The sequence below is a fragment of the Coturnix japonica genome, chromosome 3, assembly GCF_054131305.1.
Source record: "Coturnix japonica strain WE chromosome 3, WE-NBRP24, whole genome shotgun sequence".
Taxonomy (NCBI): domain Eukaryota; kingdom Metazoa; phylum Chordata; class Aves; order Galliformes; family Phasianidae; genus Coturnix; species Coturnix japonica.
In genome coordinates this window covers 26,053,235-26,078,983 of record NC_140665.1, presented here as the reverse complement: position 1 = coordinate 26,078,983, position 25,749 = coordinate 26,053,235, and the positions used below count along the sequence as shown (strand labels likewise).

The 25,749-nt window shown below is 37.8% G+C and overlaps 1 long non-coding RNA gene across 3 annotated transcripts; it reads left to right on the top strand.

Annotated features, from left to right (window-relative positions):
• Positions 1 to 9,823: 9,823 nt before the first annotated feature.
• LOC146761328 (uncharacterized) lies at positions 9,824 to 25,168 on the top strand. 3 transcript variants are annotated; one of them, XR_014944620.1, is made up of 4 exons: positions 9,824 to 9,987; positions 13,727 to 13,827; positions 24,380 to 24,417; positions 25,054 to 25,168. It is a non-coding gene; the product is annotated as an uncharacterized LOC146761328 (long non-coding RNA). The 3 variants fall into 3 exon arrangements; XR_014944619.1 differs by lacking the exons at positions 24,380 to 24,417; positions 25,054 to 25,168 and adding an exon at positions 24,459 to 24,576; XR_014944621.1 differs by lacking the exons at positions 9,824 to 9,987; positions 24,380 to 24,417; positions 25,054 to 25,168 and adding exons at positions 11,740 to 11,871; positions 24,459 to 24,576.
• The last annotated feature ends 581 nt before the right edge of the window (positions 25,169 to 25,749 follow it).

Sequence of the window (25,749 nt, the reverse complement as noted above, 5' to 3'; positions counted from 1 at the left end):
GGTGAAGGAAGTATATCCTTCTTCCTTAACAGTAGTTTTATAATTAGTACAGAGCAATAGCACCATCAAGCTCCAGCTGCACAATTACTTCCCAGGAAATTCAACCAACAAGTATCATGTTATAAGCAGTTCCATCTGTGTGGTAAAACATTGGTATGCACTAGTGCCACCTAGCCAGTGCCCAGTATATGTCACTTGGAGTGTTAGGCAAACCATTAAACTGTCATTTCAACAATAATGTGTTTTATATGCTTGGAGGATGAATTACTAGAGAAATTATATTTTTATAGCAAGCTTATTACAATTAATAAACTGAACAATGTAGTAGTGACATATATTATTTGAATGTTTTGCTTTGGCCATATAAATAATAAAGAGCTCTTTACCCAGTGGCCTTTCCATCATCAAGGCTGTCCTGATGTGATGTCTAGAGAAAGTTAGAGAAGTCAACTGTCTGTGAAATAACTTTCAGAGGCAAAAACAAAAACAAAACAAACAAACAAAAACATGGAAATTTAAGAATTTTCCATTGCATTAAGCCAAATATTAAGTAGTAAAAAGTGTCTGTCTAACTAGGAGAACTATACCTTCCATGTTAACTGCAGTACTGAAGTTAGCAATATGCAGACCTCCAGTCAGGCGAGAGTAGTTTGTATGTGTCAGTGTGATGGTAAAGGTAGTTCAACAAAAGAAGCAAACTTCCTACTTTAAAACTTTTATGAAGACTGATGTAATGGACAGAGTAAATTAAATAGTTGTTAATGAGACTTGGAGTCCCCCATGGCAAGACCTAGGAACCTGGTAACCAAAATTCTAGGAAGGCTTGCATTTCAGTTGGGCCTTTGTGGTTCAGCCTTATTTCTCATGGGATGTTCATACTATGGCCAGAGAGATAAGAATCACTGGAATGAGGACTTTTTTAAATTTCTCCCACATTACTGGAAATCTCACTCCATTGAAGTCAACAGAAAGTCTCCAACATCTTCAAAGTCACTGGGATTTCACTCTTTGAAACTAATGAGAGATAAAGCTGGAGGAAAGGGGTATTATTTTAATTAGATAACTGATTGAAGTGCAGTTCTTATTGTCACTAGATGGTGCAGAAGAGTAGCTTTACTTTGGATCAATTGAACTAGAAATTTGGAAAATATGCTAGGGTGGGTAGTTTTGTAGGCAGAGCCCTCTCTGATAGAGGTTTGTCTAGCATGACTATTTCTGTTTGCAGTTTGAGCACTACAATTATTTGAAGATGAAGGAAGTTGAAGACTGTCAGTGAGGACTAACAATATCCTGGCTAGCCGTGCCACAGCCAGAACCATGAGACATCCTATTTATTCAGACAAGGTAAGTAGTGCAACTAAGAAAATAAGCTTGAAATTTTTCACTCATCTTGGGAAAGGCTGGAGAAAACTTGTACACACAGCTTGTCATTTCTACTAAATTTCACCATTGAGCTGTATAGAGGTAAGCAAATCAAGGATGATTTTAAGTATTTTTGTGAATCTGAGTGAAAAATCTACATTACATTAGAATCTTTTTCCCCCTTCTATCTCCTTTCTTCCTTTCCCCTTCAGCACCACATGTGGTGTAACAACAAAGAAGATGATGGAATTCTGTGCTAAGGTGGACCAACCAGGAGTCTACTCAAACCAGTACTTGTTCATCATCTCAAATAATAAATTTCCTTTGAAGTTCCCCCAGCAGCAATTCAGTCCCCATTAGTAATTCATCATCTGTCCAAAATCCACAGCTGACAATCTGTAGCCTGTACTTCATGTACAGATCGGTGTAGCCTTTTCCACACAATAAAAGGATATATTTTATGCTGCTTTATATGTAGCAGTTTTACAGTCTTGACAATAAAAATGTCTTTCTGATTTTGGGAAGAGGCCAGTTCTAATATTAAAACAGCATTTGATGTGCTTTTGATAAGCAGAGCTCATCAGAATAACCAATATTGGAGTTAAAATTGATTCAAAATTATCAGATTGTTCTTACTGACTTGGATTATCACTTAGGAACTAAACTGTCTATGATGGGAATGCAGACAATTCTGTGGTTTGCAACACATTCAATGTTTTGGGCTTATCTCAACAAAAAAAGGAGTGTATACTTTGAAAGGTTAATGGCCCATGTTCATCACATCTATAATTCAAAGAAGAACTTACAAAAATGTTTTGATTTTTCATTGCAAATAATGAGAAAAATGAATTTTGCAGAACTGCATGAGAATTCTGTACATTGAATTGTATCAGGCTAAGATTAAAAACTGTGCATTTTGGTTTTTTCTCTAGGAGGCTCCCTGCCAGCTTTTAGACAGGATATGATTTAGGGGAGAGAGAAGTCAGATTCTTCTGCAGTCCATGCGTACATTATTTAAAACCCTTGAGACATAATAGAAAGGAACAGACGTAACCAAAATATGTCTAAGTGCTAGTTCTCAAATTGCTAAGTCTTTACATGGTAAAACTGATTATATGCCATGTTTTTGTTACCTTGGTATATTCTATACTTTGTTCCATTAGTAGAGCAGATCAAAAGCAGGGTACAGAAAATCACTGATGATACAACAACCAGGAAGAAGCATGATTCTCTCAAACATTCGGTGTATAAGTTGAAGGGGTGAAAATCTTTGAACTCTGATGAAATCTGTCATAATTTGTGCCTTACTGATTATTGACAGAAAAAAAAAAGGAAAAAATTAATGCCAGAAAACAATCACTGCTGGGCTTATACCTGGGTAAAGTATCCTTGTGAACTGCATATCTGTACAAACGAATGTTGATGCATATTTGGGCAGGCAAGAGCACATTCTTCAAGCAAAATTCTGTCTAGCTGAGAAAATGCCAGGTATAAATGAAGACATTAACATTGCCACTGCATTTTTCTGTTTATTTTCTGGAACAAAAAGCTTACATTTGAGCAGCTCACAGAACTCTGTAAAAGTACAAGAGCGTGTGCTAACAACAAACCAAGGGAAAGACTCTGAAATGTCAATTCTGTATCTATGCCACTAAGTCCACATTTATTTAAGCATTTAATTAATTTCCATGTTTTTTCTCTCTGTGAATAGTTTGTGCATGTTTATTATACACACGTAGATATTTATATATTAAAATATGTGCTTCACCTGGGGAAAAAGGGGGCATGAGAGAGCAACTGTTCCACACAGCTGGGTGTACTGAGATGCAAGCTGAGTGATGGTGTGTATTCATGTTTTTAGAGTGCATGTGGAAAGCGAATGAGTCTGAGGTAGGAAATATAGCCCTGGCCAACTGAGGGGAATCTGATATGAGTCTTTTTGTAAGGATTTTGAAAACTTGATTTAGGGACTGTTTTGTTTTTATTTGGATCCAGTTCCGCAGTGATGAAGGCTGAATAAATCTGTGGATGTTTGTCTGTGGGTACTTCAGACCCTGTCATTCTCATGCATCATCCTGAAACGTGAACAAAATCTTTGGAAAGACAACATCCAAAAGAAGGGAGATGCATGTAGGTAAGCTATGCATGTAGTCTAGGAAGGGGAAGAAAGATTTGGTAGTAAATTATGTAACTGGGAGAGGATAGATGACACTGGGTGAAGGTGGTGTCATGGACTCTTTGGCTACATTGCAAGAAGATTCAACTTAAATTTATACCTGGGGATGCATTCAGTAGTCACCACGCTTCACAAAACATTGTTAGAGATCTCAGCCATCAGAGAAATGATGGGTATCGAAACAGAAAATTAGCATAGACATTCACATAATAAAATCCACTAATCCCATCAGAACTGTACGACTGCTATGTTCTGTTACCTTCTCAAAGAAAAGATGTGTTTCCCATGAGGCAGCCACAGAGGGCAATATTTTAAAATAAATTTCCATTACTTTGCATGCTAGAATGTTTAATTGTGAGTAGCCTTAAATTTTAAATGTCACATTTATCTCAGGAAATTAAAGGAGACATGTTTAAAAAAAGAAAAGGAAGGAAAAGTTTTGGAGTATTTAATTCCCTTTTACTTAAGATCTTTCAAATGCAAAATCCCTGCTGATAAATATAATACATGATCAGTTTTGAAGGGTTTCATTACATTTGTTCATCATTTAAGACACATTCTTCTGCAGTTCAGCTTCAAAAAAATTTGCTTATCATGGTGGATGCTGCTAAAATTTGTTCTAATCAAATACTACATCCCCTACAATATCTTACCATGAATGATGGGCTCAGTATTACAAATTCTTAGAGTTAAATTTCCAAAATTATCTTATTGAGTACTATTTATATTGTGAGACTTTTCCATAATGAACTCAGACCTAAAATGTTTTGCTCATATTCAGCTCATAGGGCTGTCTTACTACTGCCAGGTCCATACAGCACTAATACTATTCCCTTTTGTTTGGCTCTTCAGAAGTATGTTTGTGTAGCCTTGGTCACCATCCTGCTTCATCACCGACACCACCAGCACAAGAGTGAAATCCCTTTAAACCCACCACTGTGGGACATATACAAGGAGTATAGGAGGGCTGTTATGGGTTAAGTTGTGTTTTAATGCTTGAGGCAGATTGCGGGCATGAATAGCTGCTTCTCTCCTAGGTCATGCTCTGCAAAAGGTTGTTTCCTGCTTTCCCAGCCCTGCCTGTTCTGGTTGATCAGGTGAAGGACAATATCCACTATCTAACATGTCCAAGAGGATTTTTTTTTTGCCCCTATTTGCTGGGAAAGGGCCCAGCTCACCTTGCACAACTCCAGCATTTGCTCACTTTGGGAGAAGTCAGGATAATGTCAGTGAAGGACTTTATCGTTACCTGCAGCATTTGAAATATTAACAGTCAATATTGTTGCAAGAGATAGTGAAGATGAAAATTATACTTACTAGAGACAACCATTACTAGAATTATCACTTTTGTTCGGTACAAATCTGTGTGTTAGGACATTTCATCTCGGTCTCAATAGCTCCTCTGTCCCTGGGGCTAAAACTTAATGCTTTTCCTTTCTGAAATAGTCACCATTTATAATATGCATACACTATATTAAAATCATTAATTTTTTCTACTTTTTTATGAGGTGTGCTTATTAAATGAAATGGTAAGTCTGGCACTGGCAAGTCTCTTGTGCACTTTTTTTCAAATTTCCTTTCTTTTGGCAGGTCCATGAAAAGGGAGTAAGTTTCTGTGGGCTGTGCATGCTTTTCCACCCTTTTTCGGGATTTGTCACATCTCCTGGAAGGTCTTATAACTCACAAAACATGAATTTATATCCTAGCAATTTGCCAAGTCTTGTCAAATCCTAACATTTTTGTTGGCAACTATTTGCATCTCTCAGCTAAAAGGGAGTAACTTAGATCATCTAGTCACAATGCTGTTCTTCGGATAACTTTTGATGGTCAAGGTGCTAGTTTTGATACATGATCTATTCTCTGCTTGCATGGGGCCTCCCACTATATTTCATGTCCTCACCCAGTGAATCTCTCACAAAGTGAACATTCTGCTTCATCAGCTGATTTTCCAGTTTTACACATCTGCACTTGCAGTTCCACTTCTCTCTAAAGAAGAATGACCTGAGAAAAAAGCTAAAAAATCAAGTAGATGTAATATATTTTTCTTTCTTTCAGATATGGTTCCTTTGTTAAGTACAGCTGCAGTGACCTCTGTCGTACCGTAAGCAAGGCTATACAATGAGATGAACATGTATTAATTTTTAATGAAGATGCTTTTTCATCCTGTTTATTTTAACTTCTGTCTGCCTCCTTACTGTTGTAGACACAAAGTTTTGGCTCTTGGGATGCAGAAGAGAAAAGACATTTAAATTTCAGAGAAAAAAGTTTAGAGGCAAGTTATTGTGCACAATAGCTTGTTTAAATATCCCTGAGATAGACAACTTTTGATGGTTTTAAATGCCTCACGATGAAATTCATTCTCATCTTTTGCACTGAACAGAATTAACTGTGACCAAACCAAGAGGATATGGAATTTCCTCGTGCAGGATCTGTGAGGACAATATTTAATAGTTTTGCTTATTAGCTACATAGAAGTGAGAAGTTTTAATATTAGGCAGCACAACAGATGTTCAATTGCTAAGCCTAGCCCTGCAATATGCTATTTGTTATGAGTCATTCTGGATGCCATCCATCCCCGTACCCGCACTCACTGGAAGCATCAATCTGTAGCAGCAAGAGTGAGCTGAGGCATATGCACAGAAACAGCTGGGAGGGTCTGCCTATCTCTTCAGCTAGTTCAGAAGGGGGTAATGTGAGAGCTGAGCTGCGTTTACATTCACCACCATCTATACATGACCTAAGCCATGCTGGGTCTCACTTAATTGGTATACAGCAAATGAGGAATCCACTTCTGGAAGTTATTTTTAGTTATGCCTTGTGACATCTCGGGATAGCTGTAGAGTCTGACCTCCCTCTGAAATGCAGCACTCAGAGCCCTTTAGCACAACGCTGCTTAAATTTGTTTCAAATATGAATATATTCACTGGCCTCTGCCCATGTCACATTTTGGAGGGAAAATGATGATGGTACATGGTCACGCTTGCTTGTACAAATAACTGGTAATTAAATTTGCACCCCAGATGGACCCTGTCCTATTTCCTCCTGTTTGAAAGCAAACACCCTGCCTTCCCATGCACTGGTGTAGTTTTGTGTGTCAGCAGTGGGGAGAGGAGCAGATGCCAGGAGCTGCGTGCACAGCAAGGACAGGCTGCTGCCACCTCAGACAGAAGGCACCACGAGAGCATGGGTAAGGGACAACACGAACTATTTATGGTTGCTGAAACCATAAATTTTCCTTTCAATTTGAGCAAAACCTCACTAGTTGTTAAAAAACTAGCGTTACATTTACAAATAGTGAGTTATCCTAGTAATAAGTGCCTGCATGATGGTAACTGCAACACTGATAACTGCCTCTTTTGCCATCTCTCTCTCTCTCTTCTTTTCTTTAGCCACCCCCATGCCAAGAAAAAACAATTCTGTTCTCAGCTGTGGGTACATGTTTCTCTCACTGTTCAGTGAGAATCAGCAATCGAGATATTCAGCTGGTCAGAGCAAGCAAATTGGCAAATCCCCATGCTCCCATGTCGCACGAAGGCCAGACCGGCTGGGCACAGTGGGAGGCGGGTGGCTCCAGTTGTCCCTGCAGCTTGGGACTGGCGTGCCTGCGTATGTGAAGAAGGAGTCTGTTGTGCAGCGGGGAGAGCAGGGGAAGTGATCTACTCGAATGGATTTCATGCTTTGCTCCAGAAAACTAGCCAAAATTCTTCTCTGTTCTCAAAAGAAAAGCTCAAGATATTGCTATGGTACTGATATTTTAGTTGCCCAAACTAGCTTTATGAGGACCAAACTTGCTTTGTTTCCTTGACGTCTTTTTAAACCTCAAGGAAAGTGAGTCACATCTAAATCTGTTTTGTTTTTTTGGTGACAAATCTAATTCTCACTGCCCTCCACCCTGCTGTGCCCGTTGCACCATGTCGCAATCTGATCCCTTGAGGTGCTGAGCGCTTCTCTCAGCACCTCCCTATTGGTATAGCCCCTGTGCCTGGATCTGAACGACGCTTTGTGGATGAGGCCTCCAGTGCTTCTGCACAAGAGTAGTTCCACCACATCAGAGGTCTGCACCCATATTGCCATACAGTCCTGTTTGTAAGCATCTTGAGCAATCATGTGTACTTGTACAATTTTAGAAGTCCATAAAACTTCTATATAGAGAAATAATTCTAATTAATTTTATAAAAATAAGCATGGTGATTATCTTTTTCTTTCCAACAGATACCACTGTAACAAAGTTTTTATTAGGTTAGGTAATGCTGCACTTTATATATTAACTATGTTTGCATATTAGATTTGAAGTTTATATTTTATATTTTGGTATACCATCCCAAGATTCTGCCTACTGCATCCCTCTCATGCTGTGCTGAAGCCAAACAATTAAACTCACCTATTTAAAGCCACCATCTCCTTAGTGTTGTTTGGAAGACAGATGTGTAACAAAGTAATATAAGGACATCATCCTCCTGAACAGTCACTCTTTTTTTTTTTTTTTTCCACAGGTACCAAATGAGGTATTTTCAATTAGAGGTACTTTTGCAAAAGATCTTTTTCCAGAAAATGCCTTTTTCTGTAGGAATAAACAGCATTTGGTGGTAATATATATTATATATTATATAATATGTTATATAATATATATATTATTATTATTTATTAATGAATTATTTTTTTACATAGACTATACAATAGCAAATGCGTATGTCTTTATTATTGTAGATTAACCTGCTATTGGAATGAGTTATTGCAAATATGCAATGTAAAGGTAAAAGTTTGTTTGGATGATTATGTATACAAGTGTTTACACACCATACATTTATTTCTCATTTTGGAAAATACAAGCTGGATGGTTAACCTGCATATTTCCCAGCCAGGCACTGGAACACATTCCCTTTTGTGGCAATGATACATAGTGGGTTTTATGAGGCTGCTCTTTCTCTTCACCTCTTACCTAAAGAGCTAAGTATCTTGATTTTAAATCCAGGGTTTAGAAGCTCAGACCTTGGGAGAGGTGTTCTCATACAGGCCCAAAACCAGTAGCAGAAAAGCCAAAATTATGGTTTTATTCTTCAGTGCAGTAATTCTTCTTCCATTTTTACTGGGTAGCAGCATCCCCTTCCAATTGTCGTGATAATTGGTGAATCTAAATTTTTAACAATCAGAAAGTTGCTGTTTCTAAGAGATTGTGGTGTATTTAAGTGTATTTAGATGGTAGGAGAGTTTTTGGCGTGCCATCTTTGAAAGTACAATCAAACATATGATTTGTTTGATCCAACAAAAACAGTTGCAGAAAGAAAAGGATGCAAAATTCAGGGTGTTGCAAGTTCACTCTCAGAGCTAAGCTGTGGTCTCTCTACTTTACTGTTGCCAAGAATGCAGGCCAAGTCATTGAGGTTGACCACATTTTATTACCTCTGTTTTTGCTATTCTACCTTAGTTCTGAGACAAGTGGGAAAATTGTGTCTGAAAACTGTCTTTAAACTCTGGACTTATAGATTGTGCATCTTTAATGAATACTGGATGTGTTCCACTACTGTGTGCTGCTGTCTGGGTCTTGGCTTATTAGACACTGTTTTGAAATCCATAATTATAACCAGGTTTGTGATGGGTCACATACCTCGCTGTACAAAAATTCCTGTCATCCTTATTCAGCTTCTATTTTAGAGGAAATCAATGAATTCCAAACTAGTATTTGGATACTTTTAGTTTTAGTTGTTTTGGCCTTCTCTATCCAAGGTGTGAAAAATGGCAATTTCTATATTTCTGGGAAATTAATTTTCAAGGTTGACTTTTAGCCAGTAACCTGGAGTGTTAACATAGTCCATATGTCTGACTAGTGAAGGTTGACTGAAAAGTATGGAAGCTCTAGTGAAAGTCCATTTTTCCTGCTCCTTTTTGCTAATCACAGGATTCCATTATACTGACAATAATCTACAGTTATTCGGATCTGAATGCTGATCCCCGGTGAAGCTGGGATGGAGGTAAAATATGTGGACTTTTTTCTCTGTAGTGCTGCTTTTCATGTTGAGCAAACATGCAGCACTTATAATTTGTTCTCCTGTAGTATTTGTCATCTTTTTAGCACTCTCTTAAGATTATAATTCCCGCCCAATATTTTCTTTTTAAACTACATCTCATTTAAATACACACTTTGTGTTTTCTTAAAATAAATACTGTCATGCAGCTCTTCTACTTCCTTTATTGAGAAAACAGTGATACTCATACGATTGTGGAAAAAAAGTTGAGAGGGAGGGAGAGACGGGGAAAGGAAACAGAAATCATAACCAAAAAGTTCGCACTGATTATTGAAATAGTCAGTGCTCCCTTGGGCTGCGGGGAAGGGAAAGGCACTTTTACAGTGTTTTGGAACATTTTTCTTCTTCACGATTCTGACTTTTCACCACGTATTTATGCTACATTGAGAGAGGAGAAGAAAAGAAAAAGAGCTCAGAGGTTTTACAGTAAGTTTTTTCATTATTTTTTCTAGCGACGCTTACTAGTAACAAATCCCAGGAGATACTAATAATTAATTTAATACTAATTATTTCTCCTTCTCTGCAAAACTTTTGTGGCTTGTAATATGCATGGCGTCAAAATGACACTGTAGAGTCAATACACTATCTAGTTGTGTGTTATTACCAGTGGAAAATATTGATGTATTTGAAGATTTCAGTGAGTCTGAGGTGCAGTTTTAAAGGAGATTTTTAAATGCAGAAAAGAGACAAAGACAGTGAAGGGCTGTTATGAAGTACTTCCCCAAGTCATAGTTCGATAGCTGCAATATTTTAAGAAATTCTGTCAATCAAATTCAACTGAAATCAATCTTAGAACTCCTGTTTATTTCAGCCAATATTGAATATTCTGAGTACAAATCACAGGCAAAAATTATTTCAGATTTTGAAGCAAATAACGGGGAGATGCTGTTGTGGCTGCAGAGGTGAGCTGTGGCCAGCCGGTGGAAGAGAATCAGGCCCCACGGTAGAGAGGGAAAGGACAAAGCAGCTCTCTTGTCTGCCACAAGGTATTGTGTACTGTTTGAAAAATCAACTGCATTTCTCTAACAGACTAAAATGTATGCCATAAAATGTCATTCAGTTTAAAGCTATAAGTAGCAGTAAATTACCTATCTCCTTTTACCAAAAAAAAAAAAAAAAAAAATCAAATGTTTCCCACTATGAGTGCCAGATGACTACCTGAATTTGTAGTAGTAGCATATTTCTACTCTAAAACTGCTACTCGTCTTCTGCACACAAGCAATAACTACATATGGACATGTTTAGCAAATCAGAAAGTAAAGACTGATTGCTGGCAAATGTTTTGTCTCCAGTTATTTTCTCCAGAAAAGCTAGAATTCGAGACAAACGTGGTCACAAAATCCCACCTTTTCACTGGTAAGAATGCATCACTTTAGAAATGCTATTAAAACTGCTTATTTGAAAATCACCTAACAGAGAAGACAGAAAAAAATGTTTCATTTTGGTCTGCTTTAGGGTTACATTTCAACATTTTCTAGTGAGTGCCTCTGTGGGTAAAATATTTAGTGCTGCTTCCACTAGAACTCTGTGTTTTAGTTTTATTTCTTTTACCCTCTTTCCTATTAAATGTACCTGATTTTTCATGCTGACAATATGCTAGATGTTTTCCTCATGTCCAGCATGCATGACATTTGCTAAATCAACTCCTGACACACCAGCTAATTTTAACGGGGGAAGTTCAGAGATACAGCATTACTTATTATTTCTAACGTGTTTCTTAATGTGAAACTTGTCATTTTCAGTCACGATGCTGACTCAGCAGTAGGTTTATTTCCAGAATTACTAAAATAACTTTCCACACAGAGTAACAGGGGACCTATGATTCACTAGTAGGGAACCGTGAAACAGAAGGAGGCCTATTTCAATCTTCTAATATTAAAAAATAAACTGGTAAGAGTTCATAGAATAGTACTGGGGAACTTCTAGGGTACAGAAAATAGCAGTAGATCTCATTTTTAACAGACAAATTGAACTAAACTGTATTTTATTTTGGATTGCATCTTAGATATATATAACCTGCATTATTTGCACACTTAGCCAATGCTGCAAAACAAGATTTAGAGGGGTCACTTTTTATTTGTGTATACCTACTTCATATTTGTCAGAATCAATCAGTTATTCATACAGATGTTTTCTTATTCATACACTGCAGTAAAGTGACATTTTGTACATATAAACTTTCTTTTGGTTCACAGCATTTAATGATGGTTCTCCCATCCTCAATTTTTTGAAAATACTCAGGTGACGATTACAAGATTCAGAGATTCAATCTGACCTACTTAGTTCAAAAGGAGCCTTTGTTTTCTTCAGGTATTTTTTTCAGGCTGTTTTTTTTTTTTTTTCCTTCCTTTTCTGAAATAGAAATACATTATTTTACATCAAGCATCTTACATTAACATCTTTACATTTTGATAATGTTTTAAGAAAGAGCACAGTACTGCCTCTTACTCCTCAGCTAATAAAACAAAATGAGGCTTTTGCTAAGATAATCATATATTGAAATGCTTTTGTGAAGTCTTTAGCAGGTATATGTACATGTACACAAGGACTGCATGTATGAAAGGATCTGAAAGCTTTCGTAAGGAAAGGAAAGACAGTTTGTAGATGAGATCTCTCTCATCTACAGCAAGGAGCACTGGGGACACACCTGGTCTTTGATATCAGGTTGGAGTGACATCTCTAGACCTGTGGTTTCTGCCTTTCCACTTAAATCCCATACAGTTCAGGCCTTCAAAGTCCTTGTGAGTTGAGCTGTGTGCTACTATTACCAAAACTGCCCAGTTCAGCATGGACATGAAATCCTTCTGCAATGCAGAACATCAGCAAGACATAGACAGTTCTTGTCATGCTCTTTCATTTCTTGTTAATTGGAGACTGCAGCTTGAGACAGACAAAGATGATTTGGCAAAAAAAAAGGAAATTCAGCAATGAATGCCAAGCTTTGAACTACCTTTTTATTTGATTTCCCTTCTTCTTAACTTCCCAAGGCTTGATCCTCTCCTTGTGCTCTGGGTATTCCTGAACATTCAAATATGGTTCATAAAAGTTTTATGTATCTTTAATATTAAGGAACAGTCAGAGCTAAGCATGGACATACATCTTCATACATGTTCTCTGTAGTCTGTCAATGCACTCACTGCCCTAAGCAGCTGATCACAACTGGTGCATCTTCATTAGAAAATGATATTTCTTCACTGATAGTAACAAACTTCTGAAGTCAGGATAATCTGTAACCTCTCTATTTACCCACTATAAGTCAAAAATGTGCAATCAAGCACAGGTTTCTGTCTATAATTTGAGCAAACCTGTTAAGCCGCCGTCATTACTAGGACTTGGCCTCGTGTTAATAGACTTAAAGTGGGTGAATAAATCAAGAAGCATATATTGTTAACGCATAGAAGGCAATGGGGTCCCAACTCAGGCAGGATATAACAGTTTAAGAAATGATTAGCCACTGGCTGATTGCTTTTATTGGATAGACTGAGGAGAGGATGGCCATCACACTGTATGCTCTACTCTGTGGCTATTTATATGTCAGATATTAATTTCTCAGCGCTAATGTACGGTGACCACATTGAGGAAAGCAGTAGTACAGATGTACTTTTGTTCATATGACTAATTGGTAATCAGTACTATTTATTTTTTTTAAATGGGTGATCTTAGTTGCTACTCCTCACCACTACAGTGTAAGGGTCCCAGTTTTCTTATCCCATAAGGATATTAGGTGATGAAGCCAAAATATTTTATCTTGATGTAGTTTTGTCTGCACAAATATGCTTTCCCATTCCAATTCTACATTTATTAAGCCTACAAAATTTCAGTGGAAGGACAGTGTCTTACTGTGCAAATTCAAAAAAGAAAGTATTGAGAATTGCAACAGATACTATTATAACGTGAATAAAAATGTCAGTGTGTCCTTTCCATGCATGTTTATCGTGTGTATATTTTGAATATAGACATTTTATGTTATACATTTTCATAATGTTTTTCTCTGTCAGATTACAATTTTGACAGTCAGTTGTTTATATTCTTAAACAATGCATTACTAGAGATCCAGAAAGAAAACATTTAGAGATGTTCACTGTTATCCCAGGATATTGTGTTCATTTTCTAATAAGTGTCTCTGGTGCACTCGGAGTCCTAATCAATGTAAATATTGTTTAAGATGAACATTGCAGTGGGCATACCATGGAGCCAGACCACCAGCAGAGCATTAAACAAGGACAGATGTGAATGCCAGGATAAAAATGAAGACATTCCTGAAGTGTAAGTATGTTACTTATAATATATCTGTTTATAGGAAATGGTCATGAAAAGGAAAAAAAACCTTCTGGAAAATAAGAATGCCAAATAAAGTCATTATGCTGAGATACTGAAGTTATATGTTTGCTAAAAAAGCAAACATAAAGTGTTTGTTATTTTTGTATCTTGGACAATTAAGGTGCTAGGAAAAAAAAAGCACTTTTTTATTTTATATGCAAGGTTTTCTGTCAGTGGTAGAATCTTGTATAAGATTGGAAGACCTAATTAGGAAAAAAGACAAATATAGGCTTAGTTGTTTCACAAGCCATTTTTCAGTTACAAAGCAGAAGCAATGATCTGCTGAGCCTTTTCTGCTTATTGTTTCTAAAAACAATCTGATTTCTAAATCTTATTTAGGATTTACCTTGATTAATTCACTAGCTTCCAATTTTCATGAGCAATCACACAGCATGTTTTTTGTTGATATTTAAACAGTAGTTTGTTCCTTGCTTGGTAGCCAGACTTCTGTATGCTGTCCTGCTTTGGAGATTACAGGTGACATTTGCGAAGGATTTGGAGCTTTCATCACACTGACTATTAATGGTACATGTATATTTACTGCTGATCTGGGAACAGCACAGGCTGAGCCATGTGGGTCAGGCTAGGACAGGTGTACCCTCTTGGGTTAGGCAGGCAGGATGGGGAACCCCTCCGGGAGAGGGCAGGGCCAGGCAGGGAAATCCCCCAGGGGAAGTAGGGAATGGGACATGGCCAGTGATAAGAAATAGCATTGGAGTTCTCTGAAAGTAGGACCCAGTATTGGCCAAGGGATGCCAACTACATGATCTAAGAGGTTCTCGTATGTCTTAGATGAATTTTTAGAGCGCTCCGTCCCCAGCAACACAGAGAGTTGAAAGGTCTCAGCCCATCACAGACCACTGAGAGCTGAAGAATCTGCTGGGTAGGAGAACTCACCACTAATCTATTAGAAGTCCGAAAGCTGTGTTATGATCTATTTAACTGTGAATGCAACAGATAAATTTAAAGCAAGCCACGGTGTTAAACAGATGGGTAGATATCAGGTTGCCATTACTGCAGAGTCCTTGATAATAGTCTGATTTAGCTTGAATATTTGTTTCTCAACTAGTAATGGTAGAGAAGCTGTTGGAACTAGTACACTGGGTTATTGCCTTAACCAAGAAAGATTCTGAACCAAGTTGATTAAATAATACAGTTTGGGATAGGACAAAAGATTTTATTGTTCACTGTTTTCTATTTTATAACAAAATCAACTATCATAGCAATGTTCTAAATTGTGATAAGCACAAACGCTATTGTTGTTTGACATGGCATATCAAATGTAATTATTTCCATCCCGGTCCTACAGCTTTGCTTTTTTACATTCGTGATTGCATAATTGAAAGCAGCAGCTTTATCTTTCCTCTACTTTTGTGGCAGTCAGTCAATAAATAGTACCAACCACACTGCTGCTTAGAGATGGTCTCTTGTAAAAGGCGTTCCATTCTCCAGCACTCATTCAATATAAGAATACCCTGTTCAGAACCAAGTCATTACGTTTGCTTATAAGACAACAACTGGAAGTAAGCAGAGTGCATATCAATATTGAAAGCACCACGCTGGCTGCAGAAAAATCACTTAATGCCTGAGTTATCCCATATTCTGTATCACCCTGCTGGGTGGTTATTCATGTCAAGTAAAGGGTTTAATATTAAGATCAGTCACTGCATTAAAAGGAAAAATATGCCATCAGAATTTATTTTGCATTTGCCCAAAAGCCTACTGTTACCACTATGGCTTGTTTTGCCAGCATTTGTGGAAAGCAGGACTCAGCTGTAAAAATGGCTTGTTAGAAAAACAGTCCCCTGAAAAACCCTGAAAAACCATACTTACAATTGACCATATGCATGCAAATATTTCCATGGCTACAGAAGATACTGGCTGATCCTAGTGGGACTGCTCATGTGTACAAATCCTCGGAGGATCAGGTTCTAATTTTGCTCAATATCATAGCTAATTACTGCAGATAGTATTGACAAAAACTGAAAGTTGTCTTCTAGCTGAAGATGTTCTGCAAAGTTTTTTCACGGGCTGATTTATTACACATTCACTTTTTTAAAACAGTCCAAATGAAGTCAGCAACTATTTATACAATTAAATTTAACAGCTATGAAAGATGTGTTATGGTGCCAGTTTGAAACATATTCCTAATAGCTAGTTTTATGTATGACAGACCACCAGGAAGCTGTCATCAGCATAATGCTGTGCCTTTTATACATTCTCTACATTTCTTTTTACTTAATAGCCTGTTTAATAATACAGTAGTCAAAACCGAACAATAAAGATTAATGATTTGGTGTAAGAACACTTCAAGGTAAAAATTAAATATGTATAACATTCCAGTTGGTGATAAACTGTAAAAAGTTCTTGTGTACGTAAGAAAAAAATTAAGGACTACATTAGAAAAGCGCCACATACAGAGAAGAGGTGGAGGGTGTGTGTTGTGAAGTATATCCCCACACAAGTTTTTCTTTCTATGCGAAACATACTATAGAGACCACCAAAAGAACCCTCAGAACTGTTATTTCAAGGAAGTCCTTGAAATAATTTACTTATTTTTTTCTCAGTTATTCTTGCACATGAAAATTTCTGTGTAGCAGACAGTGCATGAAACAGCAATGTCATATATTTCTTTCATGCTCTTGATTTACTGGGCTCATAAAATGTAAGACCAGAAGCTATTCTTAACATGGACTCATTCTACCACTAACACTTGCAGGCTGCTTTTTGTCTTCATGTCATTATATGAGAATCTCATTCCGTCCATTTGTAACACAACAGAAATGCTGCAGCAGACGGGAAAAACATGTGTCTGACAGGTTGAAGCATCAGAGTTGAATTAACATCTCTTAGTTAGCATTTGTTTTCTCTTTTTAACTTGAAAACTTGTTCAGAAGGAATAAAGAAGAGAAAGTCCATTTGAAAGCATCATTCTTCAGGTCTGTAGACAATTCCAGCTCCAGCAGAACCACCAGTGCTGCTGCTTTTAGCCTTAGTAGAGCCGGACAGATGGGTGCCAGTGGTCTGGTCATAGCCCTGAGAACCAGTGCACAGGGTGCCCAGAAATACTCCCAAAAAGAGTCAAGCAAAATCCATTTCTACTGAATCAAAAGCAAAGTGTCACTGAGTTCAACAGGAAGGAGGACCAAGGATGGGAATGGTCTTCATTGTGGCTTTTAGCTTTGCAGTCACTTCCAGTAGGCAGCACAGGTCCTTCTGGCAGCAGAAGCCAGCTGATACACTAAACTACGCTAAAGTAGTGTTTAGAGAAATAGTAATTACTAACATCCTCTCCCAGTCAAGCTGACACTAACCAGGCCTACTGCTAGGTGTGTGTATATATATACTCACACTCAATAGATAAATAGGTACGTGCATATGCCCCAGGAAAAATCTCTCTCAGTAAGGTGACGAGGTCTTACTTTAAATCAAGCACTTGACACTAATAAAAACAATGTATTCGGCCATAAGATCTTGCATACTGACTGGCTGTGGGGTAAGTCAGTATTAAATCTTTATTTTCTCCTTTCTCTGTTGTTTGTTCTGTGTCACAAGTATTCTTTGCATCTTTCCAACTGCTTGTAACAAAGCCTTAAAAATGTAACCTTATTATATTGTTTGCTGGAAATGTATGTAATCAAAGGAAATAAGGTGGAAATTTGGCAAGAATTGCATGCATTCATGTTTTGTGGTTTCAAAATGACCCAAAATGCTGACAATTTCACTTAAAGACTACGTCATTACTTTCTTCCTTCTCACATGGGATTTTATTATGCAAACTGTTTTGTCTGATTATTCTTTTTTAAATACATCTGGGAGATAAAACTGTCCTAAATATCAGCACAACTTGAGAGATTATCAGGCTGATTACAGTGCCTAAATACCTTTGCAGGGGGACAAAGTCACATAAACTGTTCTGATGTTTTGAAAATTTTATCTTAATGCTCTTACCCAATAAATTTCCCTATGATTTTGGGAAGGCTATAAATCACATCAGCAGCTTATTTATAGTAAATAGCTGTGTATAACAAAATACTGTTTGATGATTTGGTGAAGCAGTAAAAGGTTAATTAGGAAGAAAAATTCAGACTGGGCAATCTTATTGCCTGAAGCCATTTATTGCTATTCTTCCTAGTGGAAAATCTAAACGCTGAACAACAACAACAAAAAAAGCCACTGACAGCTAATTTACAGATCCTGTAAATGGAATCATATATGTAATATTTGTTTCTGGCAGCATTTCTTAGAATATTGATTGTTTTAGAGGAAAACAGTGAATGATTTTACAGTAGCAGAATTAATTTAAAAAACATATCTGAGTGAAAATATTTTGTTTTCTACGGGTTTGATTTTGCTCCCACTCAACAGTCAGACCTGAAAGATGCTAAACAGCCAATCTCCATTTCAGCAAAATACTTAAATGTGCATTTAATGTTAATCCTATCAGTTTTACTGAAACCACATGCTTCCTGATGCTGAAGAGAAGCTTCATCAGAGCTTCACATTAGAAATGAGAAATTTGTTATTCAGTTCAATACACTCAGATGAGAGTAAGTGCGTAAGTGCCCTGCTTTGCAGTTAGCATCCGAGTTAATTCCAGGCAAAAAGAACTAGACTAGTGTTTTCCTCCTGTCTTTCTTTGTCAGTGCACATTTCATTGCATTTCCAAAAGCACTTTTAGGGCCTGTTCCTGCAAATATTTTTCCACATAAGTAATTCTCCTCCTCTGATAAATACTACTGAATTCACTAGGGCTATATTCAAAAGCAAAGTTACTTATCTGGGCAAACGTATGCAAGACAAGGCTGTTAGGCTGCTCCCCATGACAATAGAGAGCAGAAAAATATGCTTGTGGGACTAAGGCCTGGAGGATTGGGCCCACAGCCAGTGATATTATAATATTTTTTTTTAATAACAAGGAAAACCCATGCATGAGTGAAACCATATGGAAAACTGAGTTAAGGTGAGGAGGTTTTAAATAATGCCTATTTATCATTTTGAAAGAAAAAAAAAGTCCTGTTTCTGCCCATTGCATTTAATACTTTAAATGCAGGGACTGATTCTGTGGCCAAAAATCTCCTCCTTGTCAGGGGGAAAATTATCTGCTAGACGGCCGCAGGATCAGGCCCTGAAAAGTCATCGCAAACTTACTGGCAAAGTTTGCTTTCTTCCACCTCCCTCTCATTTTCTGTTTTTCCTATCCCTGCACAGGCAAAGAATGAGAAGTTAAGCTAAAATGCATTAACTAATATCAGTTTATTAATTGGAGAATTTAACTTATCCCTCTTGCTGTTCATCTGAAATTAATTAAGTGTGTAGAATTACAAGGTGGGTGTATCACAGGCAGCAGTCCAGGCTCAAGTTAATCAAAAGAGCACATGTTGAATGCATGCAATTTAGTTAAGGTTAATCCAGTGAAGATGATCCCTCGCTGGTCCTAATTACTCTAGGTGATAGATTGTGGAATGAGAACATAGGAAGGAAGGGAAATTTTGTCCTGCTGGTCCACCAGGATTTTCTAATTAAATTTAGCAGGCTATGCACAGGAGCAAATAGTTTCAATTTAAAGAGAAGACCACACTGCAAGGGTGTATATCTGAAATGAATTTAAGGAGCTTTGAACTGAAATAGTTAGGTACCAAAACTTTAAAAAGAAAAAACAAAGTTAAAGCTGGCCTTTGTGCTTTTATGTGCTTTTATGCTATCAAGGTCATCATGTTCCCGTGCAGTTCAGGACTGGAATTGTGGTGCTGCTCTTCAGTGCTTGAGTAAAGGCAGGAACACGTTAAAATGGGCCTACTATTCACCAGCTATTTCACTACCCTCACCCAAGGACCAAACAGCAGTGTGACAGGGCTAATTTGCCATAGAAATATATTGGTGTCGTGTTAGCTAAAGCCATTTTATTTACTTTTGTTTCATTATGTCAATTGAAGAGAAAACAAAGATGTTCCCAGGACTCTTTGATTGCATGTTTTATGTTCATTACTTCATTATTTTTTTCTTCATATTTGTTCTTTGTTTCAGTTTTTAAGAGAACTTATGAAAAGCTTTTCCTTTTTTTTTTCTTTTTTTTCTTTTTTTTTTTTTTTTTCCAGGCATATGCATATAAATGTTGTCAAATAATTTGCCCTATTTTTCAGGTTAGTGATATATTTCTGCTCAAGTGGAGGTATCTGTTTCTGATTTATTAACATTTGATCCCTTGGTTTCCTGCCATTGATCAAGACTAATACTCAGCTCAGCTGATGAGTTTTATATGAAATCTGATATTACAGGAAGAGAGAAAAGTTAGTACCATTTTTAATATTTTTCTATTTCAAGTTTTCCAATCTCATGATGTGCACACAGAACGCCTAACAAAACTGTGCAGTATTTATTCTTACCGGGTTTCCCTGGGATAAAAATTTTTGGAAGTAAAGCAAGTATTTATCAATAGAACAGATGTTTGCTCGGTGTCATTCACATCCTGTAAACTGTATATACATTTACACCCTACCGCCAAAACATGGTTTCACCCTACTACTGACCGTCTGTCTGCCATTCAATCTCTAGTTAAGTCACGGTCAATAAGGTCAGCTCTTTGGCAACATCTGTATTTGATCAGTTCACACAAAATAGGAGCCTTCCTAATGCCTGACTACCCTGAAGTATTTTAAGAGGCAGCATATTACAATAGTTGATTCACCGCTGCTGCAGACCCCGCACTTGGAAGGTTTGGCCTCCTCTGAGGAACTGAAATGTGAAGATTAAAATCCTTTCTAGCAAAATAAATCTCTGAAATGAGTGAGTTTAGCAGTCGCGTTGCTTCTAGACTGACAAGAAGCATTTAGCAGTTTCTCTCTTCGAATCCCTCGGCGTAGGGATTTGGATTTGCAATATTTTATATTCTAACTCTGTTCTGCACACAGATTATGTTTAAAGCACATCTAGGTTTTCACAGAGATGAGAAATATAGATGGAGGAAAAAACTTTCTGCAATTTTATTTCAAAAGATATTGTTGTGAATTAATATAGCCCATGGTTTCTTTCTGGTGCTGCCACACTCCTTACAGGCAGCACTTTCTGCAAGTCAGGGTATTTTTGTTTCAAATGGGTGAAGTAAATTCTTCCTTCAAAGACAGTAAAACTATGCTGGGTGGAGCCCCAGCCCTGCTTAAACTGGGAGGGACCGAACGCAACCACTGCCTTGTTTCAATGTTGTAAGCTACCTTAATACACAGGGTGAGGGGTGTGATTCTAGGCATAGTCCTTCTGGTGCTGGCTCAATGGCATTCCAGAGTTAGAGCAAATGAGAACAAAATCTATCCTCTGGGAAAGGAAACATAAGATGTGTTTCCTTTTTTTTTTTTTTTTTTTTTGCATTAGACTTTTGAGAAACTTGGAAAATAATCAGTGGCCTCTGATGCCATTAAGTTTCAACATTGCAATATGTCGATCACACATTGATAAGTAAGGCTGCCAATGCTTTGATTATACTGCTGGTTGTCTCTTGGTTATGTTCAATGCCAAGAAAAGCCTGAGATGTCTTCTACCTGCTGCTGTTGTAAAACTTGTGCAGGACAGCAAGAGCACAGCAGTATCCTGCAGCCAGCCCCAAGGCTTGGAAGGGAGCAATGCTTACAACGGGATTTAGCAGTGCCATGGACAAGGAGTCAGCAGAGCTTTTCGAAATTCAAGTAATGAGAAAATGGCTTTTTAAAGGACTTTTATGATGGGGGCTTCATGCACACAAGCTACTGCTAAGAAATGAGTGCTTATATTTGTCTGTTTTTTCAAATTTAATCCCTTTTACTTACATTGAAGCTGAAATTTTCTTGCAAGCATTTTGCTACAAATAATAGGGATTGGGGGAAAAAAAAGGTTTCATTTGGGGAGAGCTGATCGCTATTAAATCCAAATCAAACAAAGTACTGGGGTTGAAGAAATGGCTGTTGAGGGCTGCTGTAGCTACCCTAGCACACAAGATAAAAAGTAGAAAATATATTGAGGACTTATTCCTCTCATTAGCGCTACTTGACTAACAGTAATATGCTAGTATTATAACACTAACATATTAGTATTATTACCTTATTATCATGGTGTGTTAAATATACCTTAGATTTTCCCACCCTATTGTTTTGTCCTGTAGAGCTGCCTCAACAGCTCTGCTGTGTTTAGAATTTAACAGTAATGAATGGGAAATCTTTTTACCTTGCATCATAGCTTCAGCAGCACGACATTTTGATAATTTAAAATAACAGGGAGTGTTCTATTCTGCTGAGTCAGGAAAAAAAGAAGCATTGCAATTATTTTGGGATTGTCTGGTTAGACTAAGTAAAGCATAGTTAATAATTCCTTTATGATGTACTAGTACAGTAGTCAGTGAAAGCAGAATTGTAAAGAAACCTGTAGGAGAAATCCTAATGATGAATTAGTCTCAGCCAAGGCAATGCCCAAAAAAGCTATCAGTGAGCTAGATTTTATTGCACTGAAGCCAGTGCCCAGTTCTGACTGGGTTCAGCTGGTTGTTACCTCTGTAACTGATTGCTGCACCAGGCTCCAGGCCTTAGGGGATTTTGCCTCTGAGCTGGGAATGTGTGGAAAACAGATGACTCATCACGTGAGAGATTTCCTTTACAAAATATTTCAAAAATCAGTAGCCTAAGAAAATAAGGAGGTTTTCAGTATATTAAATCAATTAAGATATTGACACATAGTCTTCTGAGACCTTTTTCTCCACATACATTCTACTCGGCACTATTGATTGCTTAAAAACCGACTCTAAAACTGAGGATGATGTTAAAGAGATATTAATGGCTGGGAAATGGACAAACTGACAGCTTAAGCCACATAGAGGATAGTTCCTGTTCTTTATTGAATGTTTTCAATAAAGCACAGAGGGAGAGAAAGGATGCTGGACCATTTTAATTACAAAGAGGAAAGTCACAGGCAGTCCTGTTCTCAGAGCCTTTATTCATATTCACTGAAGGACCTACAAGCATCACCAAAGACAAGAGGTAATAAAAGTGGAAGTAAGGTGATTAAAAATATGGAGCTGGAAAATAACAGTGGCATTCATGGGAAAATGTAACCCAGTACACCCAGGGAAATGTAATTTGAAACACAGACATTCAAAGGCAGGGAGAATCCTAGAAAGCAGCAATGCTGACAGAGACCTCAGGGTCAAATTAGACATGAATTTGCAATATGATACGGCAGCGTGACCCACCCGTGCAATTGTGCACTACAGATAGAGACATATCTGGGAATGTGAAGGGTGTATTCCTGCCAAACACAGCCCTGACTGCACCAAGATTGAGTCTCTACTCACTAGGAAGAAATGAAAAACTAGGGAGGGCTGAGGAAGTAGAAGGGCAGAAGCACAATAAAAACACCCACAGGCCACTTTCCTAAGGCTGGGGGCACTGAGTACCTCTGCACTTGACTTGAAATGTTTGCCAGCAGCTGCAGTTTGCATTCTCCCCATGACCAGAACAGCCTCAGTGTGAGCCACAAGGCACCTTGCTGCTCAGAAGTCAGAATATCAGCAGATCCAGGGCTTGGTGCCCTCAGCTGGCCACCTGCCCTGACTAGAAGCCCACATATTACCATGCCCTGGGAAGATCTGTCAATAACTGCAGCATCTGACCTCAACAAAACAAAGGCTCAAACCATGGCTCAGAGGCATTTGCAAGCCAGTGGAATGATAAATGGCTGCTCTCCTCATATAGGATACTCACCTGATCCCAGCAGCCAGTGCATGCTGCACAGAGTGGAAGAGCAGACCTGCCTTAGGGCCATCCTTCTGGATCAAGTGCATGGCCTGCTCCACACAGCCCTTCTGCAGCTTCTGCTCCCATAGAGAAGGCAGGAGGTGGTAGCAGCATGGATGAGCCTGGGCACTGAAGGCATTCCAGCACCTGGTACCCATGCCAAGACATAGATGAATTTCATACTTCAAATGGAATAATCCTAGGAGCAGAAATCAGAAGTTCACACTTCTCTCTTCCACTCACCCCCAATATTTGTACTGTGAATATAAGAGTATTTTAGACATTCAGTGAGCATTCAAAACTGTATCTCCCAGAAAGACCACATGTGAAATAACTCATCAGTTTGTAGCTTTTGATGAACATTTTAACACTCTCTGTTCAGGTTGTGTGACTCTCAGCAGAAAGCAGTTATATCGGGTAAGCATGAATGGACACATGCCACCTTCCCACCTCCAGTCACTGGTTTGCACTTCTAGAGAAACACAGAGAAACCCTGAGTACAGTCACTCCCCTGAGGCTTGCAATGCCTTGTCACACATCCTTCCATTGGAGTAACTGGGGGAGGAATGGCGCGTTTCCCCTGGAGCCGTGGAGTTTGGTTCTGAATATTGGTGCAGCAGCAGAGAGCTGCCTTGGAGGCTGAGGCACTGTCCTTAGAATTTTGCATGGGTGAAAAAAGCAGGTTTGTTTTTTTTTCTTGTGTTATGTTCTATTGTATTTATTTATTTATTTATTTATTCCAGAATTGTTCTGCCGAAGAACATAGAAAAGAACAAAGCTGGTCAGTATCTTCAATCTAATTCTACTTTTTGTTTTCACCAGCAAGACATCTCACCCTATCACTAGCACACTTTTGGGTATTATGAAGAAAAAAATTGAAATTCACCTGGGAGTGCATGCTGCTAAACCAAGCTCATGTGTGAAATTGACAGCTCATAAGGTAAAAAGGCCTTTACTTCAAAATGACAGCAGCGCTCTGAAATGTAAGTTTATACATGAACAATACAAAATCCTATACTGTCTACCAAAAATTTTCCATATAGATGCACAAATAGTATCCATCAGAATCCAATAAGATTACCAGAATTCCAAAACAGGCTATATTTTAGGTCACTTCAGTCTGTTCAGAGGAATTATGGGGAACTGATTTTCATGTTATTATTATTAATAAGAAAAAACTTAACAGCATGAAGCTAAGTTGCAGTATGAAAAGATTTTTTATGAACAGACAAGTTAATAAGACAGTGAAATAATATTTTGTCCAGTAGATGGCCAATTATGTTTGCGTAGACAGAAAAATGTCAAGTTAGAAACATGTTTTCCCTGCCTTACCTCACCTCTCTTTGCCTTCTTTTCCCTTCTTTTCCCTCTCCTTCTGTTCTCTTATCTCCCCTTCCCAAATAATATTCTTTGACAGGTCCTCCCTGAAGCAAAATATATTCCTGTACAACTCTGGGTGTGACCATGAGCATAATTTGGCACAAGGTCTGTAAACTATGGTTATTTCACCAGTTAATATATTTTTATCCAAGCCCAAGGAAAAGTTAATTAGGTGATGTGCATCAAGTACAACGTTTTGAATGCTGTTTTAGTTTTTCCATTTTTGAATAATTTATATCTGGACAATGTAATAGTAAGTAGACAGAGAGATAAATGGCCAGTTAGTTTCCATTCAAGGGGATATTCTATGATTGATAAATGTAGTAACTCACCAGAAGACTAACTACAACCCTATAAGAGTTTGCACCAGATCCACTGGTTTTAATCCCTTCCTTAGAGATCACAGTTCTTTCTGTTAAGCAATAGTATTTAACTAAATTAAATAAAATTCCACTCTATAACTGTTTCTTGTAAAAGATCCAAGGAGGGAAGGTATCTCATAAGGTAAAAATCTCAGTGAGTGCAAACTCAGTTACTTTATCTGGTTTATTTGAGCTGATATCCTAATTACTGAGTCTCCTTCTAATTTTCATGGTATTCCCAGTGCCATCTTCATCTGCAAATTACCCTGTGTGAACTGCTCTGTCTGTGCCCTTTTGACTTTAATGAGGTGCTGCACAGTGAGAAAGGTCATACTTCACAGTGGTCACATGGTTCACAAGTGTGCTTTCTC